This window comes from Callorhinus ursinus, unplaced genomic scaffold (assembly GCF_003265705.2).
Source record: "Callorhinus ursinus isolate GAN/ISIS: 27379988/994484 unplaced genomic scaffold, GSC_fseal_2.0 scaffold11, whole genome shotgun sequence".
NCBI classification, from domain to species: domain Eukaryota; kingdom Metazoa; phylum Chordata; class Mammalia; order Carnivora; family Otariidae; genus Callorhinus; species Callorhinus ursinus.
Window position 1 is genome coordinate 12,720,420 of NW_027397073.1, and position 16,577 is coordinate 12,736,996.

The 16,577-nt window shown below is 48.9% G+C and overlaps 1 protein-coding gene and 1 long non-coding RNA gene across 2 annotated transcripts in view; both read left to right on the plus strand.

The window, feature by feature from the left end:
* The window catches only part of BCL2 (BCL2 apoptosis regulator), a 235,803-nt gene that overhangs the window by 174,332 nt on the left and 44,894 nt on the right, over positions 1-16,577 (plus strand). The gene's annotated exons all lie outside the window — the stretch shown is intronic.
* LOC141373709 (uncharacterized) overlaps positions 10,515-16,577 on the plus strand; it is a 23,239-nt gene continuing 17,176 nt past the window's right edge. Inside the window, exons 1-2 of the long non-coding RNA XR_012379977.1 lie at positions 10,515-10,649; positions 10,754-10,868. This is a non-coding gene — a long non-coding RNA (uncharacterized lncRNA). The remainder of the gene's footprint in view (positions 10,650-10,753; positions 10,869-16,577) is intronic.

Genomic DNA, 16,577 nt, shown 5'->3' on the forward strand with positions numbered 1-16,577 from the left:
ACACACACACACACACACACACACACACACACACACACACACACGATGATAAATGACCCCCAGGATAATAATCAACTCTGGTCCTTGGAGCCAGGTACACATCATGAGAATCCATCTTGATAATGCCTAGCTATAAACTTAGTAACAATCTTGACAATGACACTGCAGAGAACATTGCACATGGACATTATTTTTAAAGACAAACAATTTGAGATGTCTATAGAGAGTTCCTGCAATATCTCTATCCCATAACCACCTGGATATTTACTTGCTCTGATAGCTTTTAGATTAGTAACATTAGCTTCTAACATTCCCTGTGACACAACTTAAAACCTACCTTCTCATCGTTTTCTTTAAAATGAGAGCTGTGTGCAGGGGACTGGGGAAATATGTTGTCTTCATTCCTAAATTGTTCTCTTCCAAGTGTTACTTAAAAATAAAATTCCAGGGGCGCCTGGGTGGCTCAGTTGTTAAGCGTCTGCCTTCGGCTCAGGTCATGATCCCAGGGTCCTGGGATCGAGCCCCGCATCGGGCTCCCTGCTCTGCGGGGAGCCTGCTTCTCCCTCTCCCACTCCCCCTGCTTGTGTTCTCTCTCTCTCTCTCTCTCTCTCTCTCGCTGTCTCTCTCTGTCAAATAAAATAAATAATCTTTAAAATAAAATAAAATTCCAGTTTTGGACTCTTCCCATTTCCCTTCACTAATTACTTCTTTTATGTTCCACCCAATGATACCATAACTAATTCAAGTTCAAACAGAACTCAGGCACTATTTCATCCCACCTACCTCCTACTCCTGGGGAAGCCGTGCATAGTCCACAAAGACAGAAACCGAGAAGGGTCTTGGGCTTCATGAGGCCACAGTTGTCACACTGAGCCAACCACATGTGACCAGTTTGCCCTTGTCCGGGAGCATAGAGCATGTTCTCACCCGAAAATCCACACTTGCCAGTCATATGATGTGTGGAGATAAACAAAGACCAACCAAATGAGAACAAGCAAAGGCTATTTTTTCAGAGCCCGCTATATATAGCAAGGAAGTCAGCCACCATCACTTGCATTTGGCAGAGACTCAAAGGCAGGCAGAGGGAAAGCTTTACAGTGAAAAAAAGGAAGGCTTTGGGTATGCCCCTTGTTGGAGGCTGTTGGCATGGGGAAGCCATAGGAGGGCCAACAAGAAGTGAGCATTCTGTGTGATCACTTGGGGAGCATATTTGGCTTTCTCTGGCCCGTCCTAAGTTGGACATGGGGACAAAGATCAGGGAAGCTGACAGTTATTAATCGGGTCCTGGCCACCTGGCGCCAATTGTTTGGACGTTATTGTTTCCTGAATTGTTACTAGAGACAGAAGTCTGACTTCCTACAGCGTGATGTATAGAGAACAAGCCAACTTTCTGGCCTGGTTACTCTATGGGCTGGTTTCCTGGGCTGGTTGCTGTAGATTGGGGGTCAAAGTTCAATGTTTATATGTGGTCTGGCCATTGTCCATTCAGATATTCAGTCTCTTGATGCAAAACAAAGCATCTAGGAGGGGACCAACACGAGTGATCAGGACATGATCAAATGAGGTTGCCAGAATCATCCAACACCCAGGCAGCAGTGCAGCCTTCGTTAATGACATCCTGTGAGTCCTTACCCTCTTCACAGCCACACAGCATGGTGACATTTTCCAGTCTCCCCTGCCAAATCATCCAAAGAGTGTCTCCAATGCACTTGTGGTCCCTTCCACACCACTGAGGACATGGCTGTGCGGGGCTGGAATGCAGGACTTTGGTCCAGTGTCCGTGTGACAGCTTACCCAGGGGGGACCCTGGGGTTCCAGAGCTTTCTGAGGTAAAGGACTTAGAAGTATCTCCTTGGGTTCAGCAATTCTAAAATTCTTTGCCATAGTTTCTTTGGAAGAGCTGTACCTACTTCCAACTGCCCCAAGTTGTCTTCAGGACAGTGTAGTGGATGGGATTTAAGATAGACTTGGCGGGCGCCTGGGTGGTTCAGTCAAGCGTCTGCCTTCGGCTCAGGTCATGATCTCGGGGTCCTGGGATCGAGGCCCGCATCGGGCTCCCTGCTCAGCAGGGAGTCTGCTTTTCCCTCGCCCTCTGCTGCTCTCCACCGCCCGCTAGTGTTGTCTCTCGCTCTCTCTCACTATCTCACTCTGTCTCTCAAATAAATAAAATCTTAAAAAAAAAAAAAAAAAGATAGGCTTGGGATCCAGTCCTGGCTGTGATAATATAATTTAAAAAACTCATGAAAAAGCCACCCAACATTTACTGGGTTGATACTCTTTGTTAAGTGCTTTAGATACACTGCCTCCTATGACATGGGTACCATTAGTGTTGAATCTTATAGGTCCCACGGGGCAAAATCAAGGTGTCGTCAGAGCTGTGCTCCTTCTGGAGGCTCTGGGGAGACTCTGTTTCCGTACCTTTCCCAGCTTCTGGAGGCGCCCATGTCCCTGGGCTCACAGCCCCTCCCTCACCTCGCCCCAGCCTCTGCTTCCGTCAGCACCTCTCACCCTTGCTTTGGCGCTCCTGGGTCCCTCTCAGAGAACCTATGTGGACGGAGCCCACCTGGACGCCCAGGAGAGTCTCTGCATCTCAAGATCATCTGCGAAGTCCACTGTACTGTGTAAGGTGATGGGGTCACAGGTTCCGGAGATTAGGATGGGCACATCTTTGGGGGGCCATTGTTCAGCTTACCACAGTAGACAAACTGAGGCTCAGAGAGGTTAATTCATCTTCGCAAAGCCTCGTAGCTCATGGTGGTGGAGCTGAGGTTTGAGTTTTCCACCTACATCAGACTTCCCTTTCTGAGTTCACCGGCAATGCCCTGGGGGCCAAACTCAGTGCATTGTCACATGTGCAAACCATGACCTTCCCCCCTGCACATGCCCAGGCTTGACGGCCCATCGCCACCAGCCAGAACAGTCAGCTTTCTGGCCATCCATACCTCTTGGTCCAGAAGCTCCAAGGTCCAGGAAGACCATCGTCTGTGGGGACAAATTCTAGCGGCCAGAGAGGCCCCTCTTTAAAGCTCAGCCTCTGTTTCCACAGCCACAGCTGAGCAGTTTGCTCTGGTTTCGGTTCCTCTTGCTTCCTGTGCATCCTCCGTGCACCACTTCACTTCCACTCTGACCCCCTTAAAGTTCTTCCCTAGCTCCGTCGTCTGAGCTGAGCACACGGGGATCACCCAGGGACAATGCCTTCCTCTCTCCGTTTCCTCTTGGTAATAGGTCAGGGGTTAGGAAGAATCTCTGGTTTAGCCAATGATTATTTCCAAGAAATGCAGACACACCAGCCCCTGGCTAGTGAGGGCACCGTGGACCAGTGGACCTGTTCTAGGAACCAGCACAGCCCCTCTCCAGGGTGAGTCCAGGCAGGAGGGGGACTCACCTTGGGAGGAGGAAGATACTCATGGCACTGCCACAAAGGCCTGACCTCTGCTCCACCCTAACCCTCCCTCTTGACTATAAGAAAACTCAGAAAGCCCTTGCTCAGCCAAACAGGGCAGAATTATAAAAGATAGCAGAATACCGCTCTTGTGTGTGCTCATTCTCAGACTTTCTGGGCTCTGGCCCTTACTTGCCAGACCTGTAGTATTGAATGGATACTCCATGCCTCATGTGGTCTTCATGTCACTGTGCCAAGAGGGGATGCTCTGCTGCTTTCTTTTGTATTTCTTTATTGCATATGGATGGACAAGGGCTTGGAAGAATGAAAGAGTTATTCGTTATAAAGAGGAAATTAATATAAAGACCACAGTGAGCCCAGATTGTTTTATCTTCTCTCTATACCATGGTTTGTTCGACTGTTAGAATAATTGCAGATCACTTGCATTTAATTAATAACTTAAAACTACTGCCCAGAATTCCCTTTGACCTCCACTTGGGCCAAGTGTATTCAAGGAAGCCTAGTGGGAACGGTGGCTCTCACAGGAAGTTTCTGGTCCTCTCTTTTGGGGGAACTTTTTCAAGAGTCCCTGAGTCCTGAATTCCCGGTCTTTAGTGCCCTGTGGCTCTTCGTATTTGTTTTCTGCAGCTGAGCAAGGCCTAACTAAGCCCTCCTACCCACGGTGAATTCTGGCCCCCAGTGAGATCTTGCATGAAGCACTGTATAAATCCTGGACGCGGTTGAGTGAGGGAGACATTTATTGTCTGTCTCGGCTCTCAGTGGCTAAGTGTTTTCATGGAGACATGTGCGGTAAGCCTGTACCACTGTCCTCCCAGCCTGAGTCTGACCAATGCTAGGTCCTGTGACTCCAGGGCTCAGCTCACCTGGTGGTGATTGATTCCAGTTTCCTGTGATTGAGTCCAGTTCCCCAAGTGTCTTTAGGAGCATAACACTTGTTATGAGTACAGTCCAGGATAAGCAAACAATATAGCCAGCTTTCTCCAAAAATTATTCCAGTCCTCCCCTTTCTTTTGAAATTCACAGGTCACTAGAAACTGGAAAATAACTTAAACATGGTTGACTATACCATGTCGGGCATGCCCCAAAAGAATCAGTGTTTTTATACTTCAAGACCATTGTTATGTTAGATTATTTCACTTGCAAAAATCAAATATACATTCAATATAGAAAATTTCTTTCAAAAATAAAGTTTAAGATAAAGGACATCTCAAAGGATTCCAAGACAGCCAAGAAATATGTTTTCATAAATCCCTGGAGATCCTTGGAAAGGTCATTTACCTTTATGGGCCTTATTTTCTTAAAATTCAACAAAAGTGAAGGTCTTGGCTGGGTAATCTCCGAGACAGTGCAATTCAACAGAACTTTCCACGATGATGGAAACGTTCTGCATGTGCGCCGCCGGATAGAATCGCCACCGTGAGCATTTGAAACGTGGCTAGTGTGGCAGAAGAACTCAATCTTAAAGTTAATGTTATTTAATTTAAATTTAAGTTGTCCCATGTGGCAAGTGGCTCGTATTGGACAGGGCGGCTATAAGGAAAATTAAAAGGGAAGTCAAGGCTGATGTTCTAGGCCTTGGGTCTACAGTTAGCCTACTCCGACTATGGAGACCCACTCCTCTGCTACAAGCATGCTCTCAGACACTTGTAGCTGGCTGAGGAAGGGAAGCCTGTAGGGCCCAGGAAAGCACTTGCCTGCCTTGTGATCAGTAGGACCACTTTGAATTCAAAGGAGAGAGAGAGGGACTGGGTGAGCACTTTCAGATACAAGCCGCTAGCAGCATGGCATCCGAGGAGAAAGAACAGAACAACGCCTTCTAGGATTCCTTTGGCCTTTCCTGGATGTCTTGAGTTTTTGGAGAGAAAGTGGGAACTTTGTCTAGTTAGATAAGAGAGCTGGCTCCCTGCCGCCAATCAGTCAGAAAGCTTTTAAGATGGGGGTCTATGAAAAATGTATAAAATACACCCCCCCAAAATAAATCAAACAGTGAAGTTTTCAACTTAGAAGCACTCCTGAGGGCCAGAGACTAGGTTCTCACAACCTAAAAACTTTGTTAAGACCTCATTCCTTGTTGAGCTCAAATCCACCTCTCCTAAGGCATCAGTGAGGTCCATCAAGGTATTTCCCCTTTTTGGGGTGGGGGAGGATCTGAAATGTGGTACTTTTCTAACCCTCCCCAGAGCTCATTTACTCCCTGAAAGAAACAAAAGCAAGGGACACACTCATTCGTGCCATTGTGTTTGGTACAATCACTGGCCTTTAAATCGCTACATTAAAAACTGTTTCCAGGGCCCCGTGGAGCTAGGCCATTATGTTTAATATAACCTTCTGGGTTTTGGTTTCATGCAGACCAACAAAGAATATGGAAACATGTAATTCCATACTGCTCAAAGTACTTCTGCAGCCTTGAGTCTCAATTAAAATGTTTGTTTACTTATCTGCTAATCTCATTATTTTTTCTAAATCCTCGCTCAGTGAGCGAGAGTTCAGAATCTGAAGTTCAGCCATTTCTGAAATATGACTAAATTGGAAACCTAGAGAGAGTTCTATTCAGCTGGGGAGAGAAATACATAAACCCCCGCATGAATGACTTGGAGTGTCCTTTAACTTTCCCGAACAGAAAGCCATTTGCTATGGAGAAGGTATGTGCACAAAGGAGTAACTTTTTAGAAATTTACTAGTGATTTTATCGTGGTAAATTGAGCCACGATCCCTATGAGAATACTTGCTATTATTGCTAGAAACGCATAGAGCCTGTATTTATTTTCAGAGGGGTTTGGTATCATTTTTATTAGTTGCTCTTCACAAAAAGCAAAACAGAAACCACCCCAAACCTCTGAGAGGTAGATCAGATTTTATCTCTGTCTCTCTCTTTTTTTTTTCTTTCCAAATGAGGAAACCACACAAAATGTTTTGCCCTGGGGTCAGCTAGCCCATCGGTGGCTGGACTGGGGTTAGAAGTCCTGCTCTCTAGACTGCCAAGCTGCGAATCATCCCTGGAAATGATCCTCCCATCCCCAGTGGGGACACGCCTCGGGGTGCTGTGCAAGCCGGTAGCTATGCCAACAGACAGGTCCTCCTCCCTAAATACTCCCCATTTCACCATCCCAAGTCCCCCCAGGGCTGTGAACTACCTCACCTGGGAGACCTTCTCGAGTGGTTCTTTTGCTTCCTTTGTATCTACCACCACCTGGATGGAGTCCAAGATCCTTCCTGTTCTGAATTCTCTTCTATAGCAAATAAGTCATATTATTATTTTTAATATGATCTGGCCGTAAACCCCAGGCTGTTCTAAAGTCCCTGTTGGTTGTCTTTCCCCGAGGCAGGGTGTTATTCTGACAGAGCATGGCTCTCTCCAGGTGTGGTGGAGGGCTGGGGAGAGCACTTCCCAGGCTTGGCGCTGGATGGCTGAGCAGGGCAAGGTCGTCCCCGTCCTCAGGAAGATTAGAGGAGGGCCACTGTCCAGGGGAGCCCACTTCTGCCTGCAGGCCAGACACAGGGCAGCAAACGCATAGCCCTACAACTCCCCTCAGTAGCCGACTCAAAAGAAGAGATCCTGGCTTCTGGAAGAGGACAAAGCAAGATAAGGAACACAAAACAAACAAGTAAACTTCATGGGTCCGTGAAACGAGAGCCTAGGCTCTGCATCCATGTTTCCAAGTTAGCGTATTACTCACATCTCCCACGGCTGGCCACTACAGTGTTTCCCAAAGAGTGTCCTGTGAAACACCAGCTCCAGGAGGCACTTTTTAGTAGAAATGGGGTCTCTTTGTCAAGTAGGTTGGAGAAATACCACATATTACATTTCCCTCTTATAGAGTCACATTGGCATCAATCACATGGGCATATCAAAAGCTATGAGAAGTTCCACAACAAGAACCCTTGTTTTGCTCAAGCCACCGCTCCAGAAAGTCAAGGTGGGGCAGATTCTCCTTTGAGTGGGACCCGGCGCTGCCCCTCCCGAGAGTTTCATTTCTGCTCCTTGTGTTACCTCTCCAGGCATTTCCCTCTGCCCGAGGCCTCTTGCGCAGAGTTCTGTCTCACACTGAGACGCCCTTCCCTTCATCCAGTCCTCGCTCTTACCACCCCTCCACCTCAGTCAGGTCCACGACGCCCGCTCCTAAGCCTTCTCCCTGCTCTCTAGCATCTTCCAGTAAACCTCCACCAGCTCATTTGTTCTGTTTAGAACCCCTTTCTCCACATCCCACAGTGGCCAAGACCAACCAAGTCTCTCTACGGCTTCCTGCAGTAACACTAGAATCTTTTGCCTCCCTTCTGAGAGCTTCAACACTGACAACCCCCTCTCATCCACCCACTGGTCCCCACTCAACTCTTCTCTCTCAACCTCCGTCAGGTGGGTCCCATGAGAAGTGTGATTAAGAACAAGAGTTTGAACCCAAGAAACAGACGCCTAACTATAGAGAACAAACTGAGGGGCACCAGAGCGCTGGTGGGTGGGGGGAAGGGGGAAATAGGTGATGGGAATTAAGAAGTGCGCTTGTCATGATGGGTACCAGATGATGTATGGAAGTGTTCAATCACTATACTATACACCTGAAACTAATATAGTGCTGTATGTTAACTGTACTGGAATTAAAATAAAATTTAAAAACTATACTGGAATTAAATTTTTAAAAAATTAAAAATCAAAATCAAAACTTCAAAAGCAAAAAAAACCCACAAAGGAACAAGGGTTTGGAGATATTTGTGTGTTTGAATTCTATTTCTTTCCCCTATGGACCCTGTGGCCTACGCCTCTGAACATCAGCTTTCTCATCTGCAAAATGGACAGAATAATAACGTCTCAGGACTGTTGTAAGGATGCGGGGAGATCACACATGCAAATGTGTGGCCTGAAACATGGGAAGCCCCAAAACTGTTAACCATTTTTCTGAGCCATATATCCCCTGCTAACCTTACTTCCAGCCTTGGGTTTATTCTGACAGACGTACACACACTCACACACACAGACACATACATACCCCTTCTAGAAACCCTTCTCTCCCGTCTCCATTACCTGGACCATATCCATCCTTCTGGGCCCAACTCATTCTCACCTCTTGCGTGAGTCCTGCCCTGGAGACACGTATGCAGAAATCCCCTCTCCTGGGTCTCGCCCACATGCCTGGCCTGAGTTGTCCTCTAATGCTTCCAGACGCATTCACCTGGTCCCCCAATAAGACTGCAAACTCTGGAGAGCAGGGGCCTCATCCTACCATCTGCGTGGACCCACAGACCCGCCGCTCTACAGGGTTGGGGAGCTGACCAGGTTACGCACTCACGGTAGGATGAACCTCGTATATACTCCTCCTGGCTCTTAGAAAGCCCTATTAATTCTCATTTTACTGTCACTTTTGAAACCTGACCTTGATGGCATATTATAGGGAAAAAGGAAAAAACCCCCAGACCTGTTATTTTTTATATCCCACATACCAGAAGGTTTTCTGGTTTCTTGTTCTCAGCCCTCCACTCCGGCTCAACAGAACCATGTCCTTCCTTCCCTCCTCTCTCCTCTTGATCACTAACCAGGGACTTTTGGAATGATGTAATCCAGCCCTCTCCAGCAATTTTCAACTGCTCCCTTCTCTTTCTTCCTAAAATATCCACACATGCATGCACCTACCCCATGCACACATGTGTGTACCTGCACACCCTCACACATACACACACATGCATGCACTCATACACACACGCGTGCACACACCAAGTCCGCGTTCCCATCTGTGACACCATCCTCCTGCCAACCTTCACCCTAGGTGCAGACAACTCTGCACAGAATAAACTGGAATGCTAAACATAAAAAAGTAGGGATTTCCTTATCTGTCTGTCAGCACCTCTTCATTACAGCGGAGCTAATTTGAAATGAGGAGATTCTTGGCCCCCACCCGCCATACCCTAGGAGGATCTTTTTACACAGCAGATGTTCATCTGCTGCCCACAGCGTGGTGACAAGAAGCCGTGGCTTCCCAGGTGGGCACGGGTGAGAAGGCTCCTGTCATGCCCTGTGACTATCAGGAGCAGTGAGGAGAAATGGAGAAGCAGAGGAGGCATAAGGCCCAAAGAGGGGCCAGAAACAACACAAAACAGAAAAGGGCACCATGATGATAAAGGGAACCGAGAACAATGAAGAAGAGTTTGTTCTTCTTGACCAGTCGCAGGGCGAAGAGTAGTTACCAGTGAACTGTATCGTCCTTATCAACACTCTCTCCCTTGACCTTCCCCCCCGCCCTTTAATTCTTGGAATCAGGCACAGCGGATAAACTGCTGACGCTTACTACTGTCTGTCACAGACCACAGTTTCAAATTATTGGTGCGCAACCGGTGGTCACCCAGGAGGGGGAGAGGTGGCGGGCCGAGAATGATCGAATGTTGGCGGGCTGGGGATGACATGTGCAGAGCAGAGCCAGGGAGGTCAGGCTGGGGGGCCACCGGCCCAGACCACATCTGTATAAGTCCAGCCGCAGTAAAACATCAGCACGCAGCAAGGGGCCCGGCGCGGAACAGGAATCATTGGTGATTCGTGTGGACTGGCAGACGCCGAGGTGGCAGAGCCCGATGCAGGCAGGCAGGGACGGCGGCTAGCTCACCGGGCCGCCCAGGTGGGCCGTGGGGGCCGTGGGCGGGCAGCACGAGTTCGCACCTGCCTACGCGGCCCGGGGGCCGGCTGTAAAGCATTGTGTGGTGCTGGCAGCCTCTACTCCAGGGGGAACCTCAACATCCTTGACCGTGCTTCAGAATCCTCAAAGCCCCTTTCGTTAGGGACTTGGAGCTTCACCGAGCCTCCTCCGCCTGATGTCTGCGAGAGCAAGGGTGACCGGACCACCCGCGGGGAGCCCGGCCCGCGGGCTTCCGAGCCGAGCCGAGCCGGTCATTGCCCTCCACGCCGGCAGGGGGCGATGCCGGCGCGCTCTCCCGCACGGGTCGGGACGGGGAGGGGGCCTCAGAGAGCCACCCATGCCCCGCACCCGGGCCGCCCTGCTGCTGGCTTTCCTGGGCTCAGGCTTGGGGTCGCTTTGCCCCGGGGGCCACAGACTCCGGTAGAGCGAGCCAACAAGTAGGGTAGCACCCGGGCAAACTGTGCGTGGTCGGCTGCCTTCCCGTTCTCCGTCGTTCGAGCGTTCGTTTGCCCCTCTTACTCTTTTTCTTTTTTCTTGAGCCTTAGGTCCTAACATTGTGCTCCCAGCTTTGGCTTATTCCAACATGGGATTTAAAAAGAACCTGCCCTGGATGATCCTGCCGCTCCTCCGTGAGTCTGAGGCACGGGACGCTCCCGTGGCGCCCACGATCGCGTGGCGGGGTCAGCTTATCAGCAGGTAAAAACACACGATTTCTGTCCTTGCTGCTCCTCAGATGCCCACGATGGAGGTGACCTACATGAAGAGCCATTGCGCAGGAGGGAGTGTGCAGGTGGGGTTCGTCTGAGGGGAAGGCTGATCGCTTTTCTGTGGGGAGAGCTTCGTGGCAGGTGAGGACCTTATTGGGGAGTTGGAGGCACAGCTGTCAGGGAGAATAGTCCTTCTCGAGTGAGCAAAAGGCTTCCTGAATGCACTGGACATGCCCCAGCCCTGAATTCACTGTTGGCCGTGTGGCTGGGGTCATCCCCACGGGGACCTGTGTTGTGGGGCGCGTGGGCGCCCGGCGCCGCTCAGGGGTGACCAGTAGCCCCCAGCACGCCTTGAATCAAGAAAGGAAGCCAGGGGCCGGGGGCCAGACACCGGGCTGAGGCTTGCATGTGTAAAAGGAAAATCATCCACCATCTCACACACACACACACACACACACACACACACACACACACACACACACAAAACCAACTTGAGACCTAAAAATAGGGGGTAACAGGAGATGGTGGAGAGGAGAGCCATAAAGGAAATTCGTTTTTGACCCTAGGGGTAGGAAAAGGCTCGTCTGGTCCCTCGGTTGGCACAGTGGTTGATGGTGCAAGCTGTGACCGGCCCAGCCGGCTGTCAGTTAAACCGCGGCGGGGGAAGGCGCCCCGCCGCGGGGCTGTGTTCAGCTCCCGCTCTGAGCTGGGACAGGTCCGGGATGGACCCTTCCAGGTGCTGGCTGTCTGCTCAGAAGGCCCCCTCCACCTCCTGCTTCTTCTGCATCCAGGCGATGGCCCACCTCCGCCCCCAGGGAGGCCACGGCGCAGGCTGTAAGCCGGAGGCCCACGGCCTAGAGCTATGGGGCACCCAGAGCTGCCCCTGGCACCCACCCCAGCAGCAGAGTGTCATTCAGGCCTTGGGCTTCCCACTGAAAACCGAAGCCGAGTTAATAAGTCAACCATTTACAAGCCGTCTCGTACCCTTGAAAGATAAGTGGTGCCCTCAACCTGGCCATAAACACTGTCCAAGGTCAGAAGTCTCTGGGGGAGATGTCTTTGAAAAATGCTGTTTCCTACAGTCAGGGTTGCCTTCGCCTTTCCGGGGCCTCTGGGAAGAGACGCAGAGACAGGTCCTGTGCACCCACTGGGCCTCATGGGGCTGTGGGGTGCACATTCGGATCACTCGCCAACCCAGGCTGCTCCCGAATCCTGGACTCCAGCAGCCGGGGTCTGGTTCCTTCCGCAGCCCGGCTTTAGGCCGTGGCTCTCCCATCCATGATTCTCCCTTGCTTCCTGTGAACAATGGAAAGATTGTGGTGTCTATCATCGTGCATTTAAAAATAAAGATTCCATCGGTTTAAAAATTCCAAAGAGTTAACAATTTTCTAATAACGATTACTTGAATAATAATGCCTCAGCTTCTCCTCCCCCTCCTTTTTCTCTTCTTCAAGTGTCACAGTCTTTCAAAAAATTTGTTTCATTTGGTGTCCCTGCTTGCCTGGTGGCCGGAGCCTAGGCTTCGTAGGCTGTTTGATGCTGGCCCTGTCCTCTCTCTTTCACAACCAGCTTCCAGCTATGAGATGTGTCCAAGGACCCAGCTCATTCACCAGGTCGAATTCACCAACTCCAGTGATGTCAGTAATCCTTAAGTTGCAGGTGTGGGTCCAGCTGGTCTATTTAGAATGAGCTCAAGCCAGGGTCTCCAAGACCCAGGTACCAATCTAAGCTCTGCTTCTAACAGACTGTCTCCTTGGTCAAAGCACTGTGCCTCCCTGGACTCAGTTTCCTCAGTGGTAAAATGAGGACGTGTCCTCATCTATAAACTGATTAAAAGCTCAGCGTGGTTCCTTCCAGCTACTGCAGTCTTTGCCTTGGCCCTCAGCTCAATTCAGGCCCCTGTCCGGACAGCGTGCAGCCCTCTCCTGGTGGCCCTTCTGTCTCCTGCCTCGGGCTTACTTTTATCCAGAAAGCTATCAGAGTCAAGATAGTGAGAGAAGGCTGAATAGCAATTCACTCTCCAAATCAGGGATTCGGATCAAGTTGGAGGTGGGGGGTAAACTCCGTGCCCAGACCTGACACGTTAACCACTGGATGAATTATTTTCACTTCTGTGAAAAGGCGTCTGCTATCTCTTCACCAAGAAGCCTGCCTCATCTTAAAACCACCAGTGTCACGAGCTGTCTTCTGGAAGGTGGAAATGGGCAGGATGTGGTTTGAACTGACAAGAAAAATGAAGCAGCCCATTCCTCATCAGGGAGTTGGAAGTGACTGCAAGGCATGAGGAGAGACTGTGTCTTTCTGACTTGGGACCAACCAGCCAGTCAAGTCCAGAACCAGCCACACCAGTTCCTTCGTACCAAGATGGTAAAGAACAACCACCAGGGGCGCCTGGGTGGCTCAGATGGTTAAGCATCTGCCTTCGGCTCAGGTCGTGATCCCAGAGTCCTGGGATCGAGTCCCACATCGGGCTCCCTGCTCCTTGGGAGCCTGCTTCTCCCTCTGCTTCTCTCCCTCTGTCTCTCATGAATAAATAAATAAAATCTTTAAAAAAAAAAAAAAAAAAGAACAACCACCAAACACACACATAGACACAACCACCGCCGAAAAGCAAAACCAAATGGATCAACAAGAGTTCTTGTTTTCAGTAGTAAAGCATTGTATCGATCTGGCAACTTCCCCACTGCAGAAAACATTGACCTACACTTCGTGCTTGCAGTCACCTTGAGAGACACGCAGAGCTCTGTTGGTGTTCTCAGTTTCCAGAGAAGAACACTGAATAGGGTATGGTTACGAAGATGGCAAGATAGAGAGCGGGCCCAGGAATCCGCGAGTCCTGATGTCTGATTCAAATCTAGTGTCTGCTTCTTCTGAATTCATGTAAACAGAGCCCCATTTCAGAGGAAGCATCCCCCGGGCAGAAGCCTCCTGCGCCATCATAGCAGGGGCCATGTCCCAGTGCTTGGCCTGCCTGGGGCTATATCACCACTTTACCACCCGCCCCGCTGCCTGGCACTTACTGGCCCATGAGGACACTCAGTGAGAGTCGGCTAACTCAACAATTGACCACAAATAACGAAAACACCCAGAGGCTACTAAGCTCCGAAGATTCAGAGCCAGAATTCTCCACGCTACCATGAGATTTCGTGGTAGAAAGGTTTTTGCCCTGCCCTCCTAAGCCAGTTAAACAGATGAAAAGCCCTTGCCTTAGCTTTCCTGGAAAGGAGAAGCGTTGCTGTGAAAAGGCAGGAGTGAAATGAGTACCTAGAAATGAGTGGCAGTCTCCTTTTCTCAGAAGATCAAATTCACCTGGCTTGATCACTTTCTAGCTCAGGCTCATGGCCGCATGGTAGTGCTGCTTCCCTGGGGCCCATCTGCGGGGACCTTCCTCAGCGTGTCTGTGGACTCTCGTCTTGGATGAGAGGAAGTGTTTTAAAGAAGGGAATGCTCCCATCACCTTTGCGGATGGGCTGGCTGAGCCACATTTTAGGCCATTGTCCTTCCAAATGATTCTGCGGAAAGTGACATGACATCTCTGGGCTTGGTGCCTCATCTCTAAAATCGGGGTGATGATCAGAGCACCCACCTGGTGGGTGGTCATGAGGATGGACTGATGTCTTCCCGTCTTCCAGGTGAGTCCTAGAACAGTGCCCTGTGTGGAGTGAGGGCCCAGCGCGTGGCCCTTGCACAGGGTTCTCAAAGCAGTGTAAATCATAAAACCTCAGCCTGCTCGTTTTCTTCGTAGACATTATCCAGAGCAGCAGACCTTGTTTAATGTTCCCCTGGCTTCCTTCCCTCTGTTTTTGGTCTCTGGGGAGGAAGGGGTTAGGGCAGAGGGGAAAGGAAGGACATCCACATGTTGCAAACACCACCTCTGTAAGCACCACCGATTAATTCACGGCACTCAACCGAAATTACTTTTTATTTTTAGCACACATAAGCATTGAATATATGATGAAGGTTACACTACACACCAGTGTAGTGTAAATACTATATGAAACTGGAACAACGGGCTAGTTATTTTGGCAAATGTGAGTCTATTTGTATTATTAACCACCCACCACAAATTCTACAGGTGGATCAGAAATTAATGCCCTCCTAAATCCAAAATCAAATAGATGATTTTCAGAATGAGGCATGCCTCTCTAAGCATGATGGCGATAGACATACAGATTTAAGCACATAAAATGCAAGCCTGTGACAACTGCAAAGTAATATAATCAAAGAATAAATGTCATGGCAGATTAAAATATTTGTAACATATGTGAAAGCCCATTATTGGGTTAACTTATCTTTTTATTCAATTGTAAGAGCTCTTTGTATATTAAGGAAATTAGCACTTTGTGTCTCATTGTGTCATATGTCATCATCGACTTGCTTATGGTATCCTCTGTCTTGTAGAAGCTTTTAACCCCTATGCAGTTAAATTAGTAAATCTAACAGAAGTTAATTATAAGCTGACTTCATTGTGTGTATATATATATAATCACCTTTAATGTCACCTGACATCTGAGCCTTGCCAAGAATAGTGTAAACTGTGCCAAAGAACTATCTGTTGTTGTTAAGAGTTTTAGTTGAGAGGGGTTACACAGAACTTTGGATCTCGACTCTCCTGTTGCCTTAATAAAGGGCGAGGGGGAGCCTGAAAACTATTTTTGTTGGAATTTTGACAAAAAGCTGCCATTCTTAAAGCTTTAAAGCCCTGTCTGTTTTCACTCGATGCCCTCATTTCTTTGTCTGAAATACCAACGAAGTCACCGACTTTCACTGAATGTGTTCGGAGGCAGAAGCCAGAAAAGTTATCACATCCGTGAGTGGCTGGCTCCAGGCTAAGTGGCAGGCACCAGACGTCCTGTGATGTTACTCTTCCTTCCTCTCAAGGTCTCCTGCCTCCAGGGAGGCTAAATATCAATATACCCCGTTCCTTCGCTGGTGTCCATCCGTTTTTTCAAAGCTGGGCATGGAATTTCCAAATACAGACTAGAACAGGTAGCCAGGGAGTCTAATGCTCCTGATTTCATTACGTGTCTCTAAATCTCCATGAAGTTTTTATTAGTTCTGGTAAGCAAGCAAGCAAGAAAGCAAAAACCCCCAGCAAGTCATTTGTTAAAGTCATAAAGCTGAACTAAATGGATAAGGTCCTCTAATTGACCTCGAGGAAGCTCAGGGACACTGTAGATCAGTTGCTAAATGACTTGTGATGTCTCGATTTAGAAAAGACGTCTGGCTCCCTAGCAAATCTGTCTGCCCATAAATTTCTTGATTAGGCTAAAGGCCTCTGCCAACAGAACCAGATCGTCAACTCGGTATGTCCACTTGGACTAGTACCGTGACGTTCGATGTGGGTGACACGATATTCAAATGTAAACTTGTGTCCATCGTTCATTTCCAGGAGGTCGATGCCTTCGTCTGGGTGGGAGATGGGAATCACCGAGGTTTAGGCTCTGAGGCTCCTGGAGATTTATTAATTGCACCTGTGGGATAGAGGCGGTGCTCCTTCTGACTTCACACTGCCTGCCTAGGGTGCCTCGTTTTCAGAACATCAGTGCCCCTTGTGGGAAAATACGGTTAAACACTTATTTCTGATGGTTCAGTTCAGGCCCCACAGGATGTCGCTGAAATGCCCAAAGTCAGTTCTTAGTATAAATCTCTGGCATCGGAGATAAGCAAAGAGCTTCTCACTGTACCTCGGTTGTTCAAAGAGGACAAGATGTTAGAGAAGCTGGGTGAAATTTGAGGCTTATATACCAACGTTTCCTCTCTTCAGCTATTGGAAGTGAGAATACGGACAAAATACTCCCTTTTCTTTTCTTTTCTTTTCTTTTCTTTTCTTTTCTTTTCTTTTCTTTT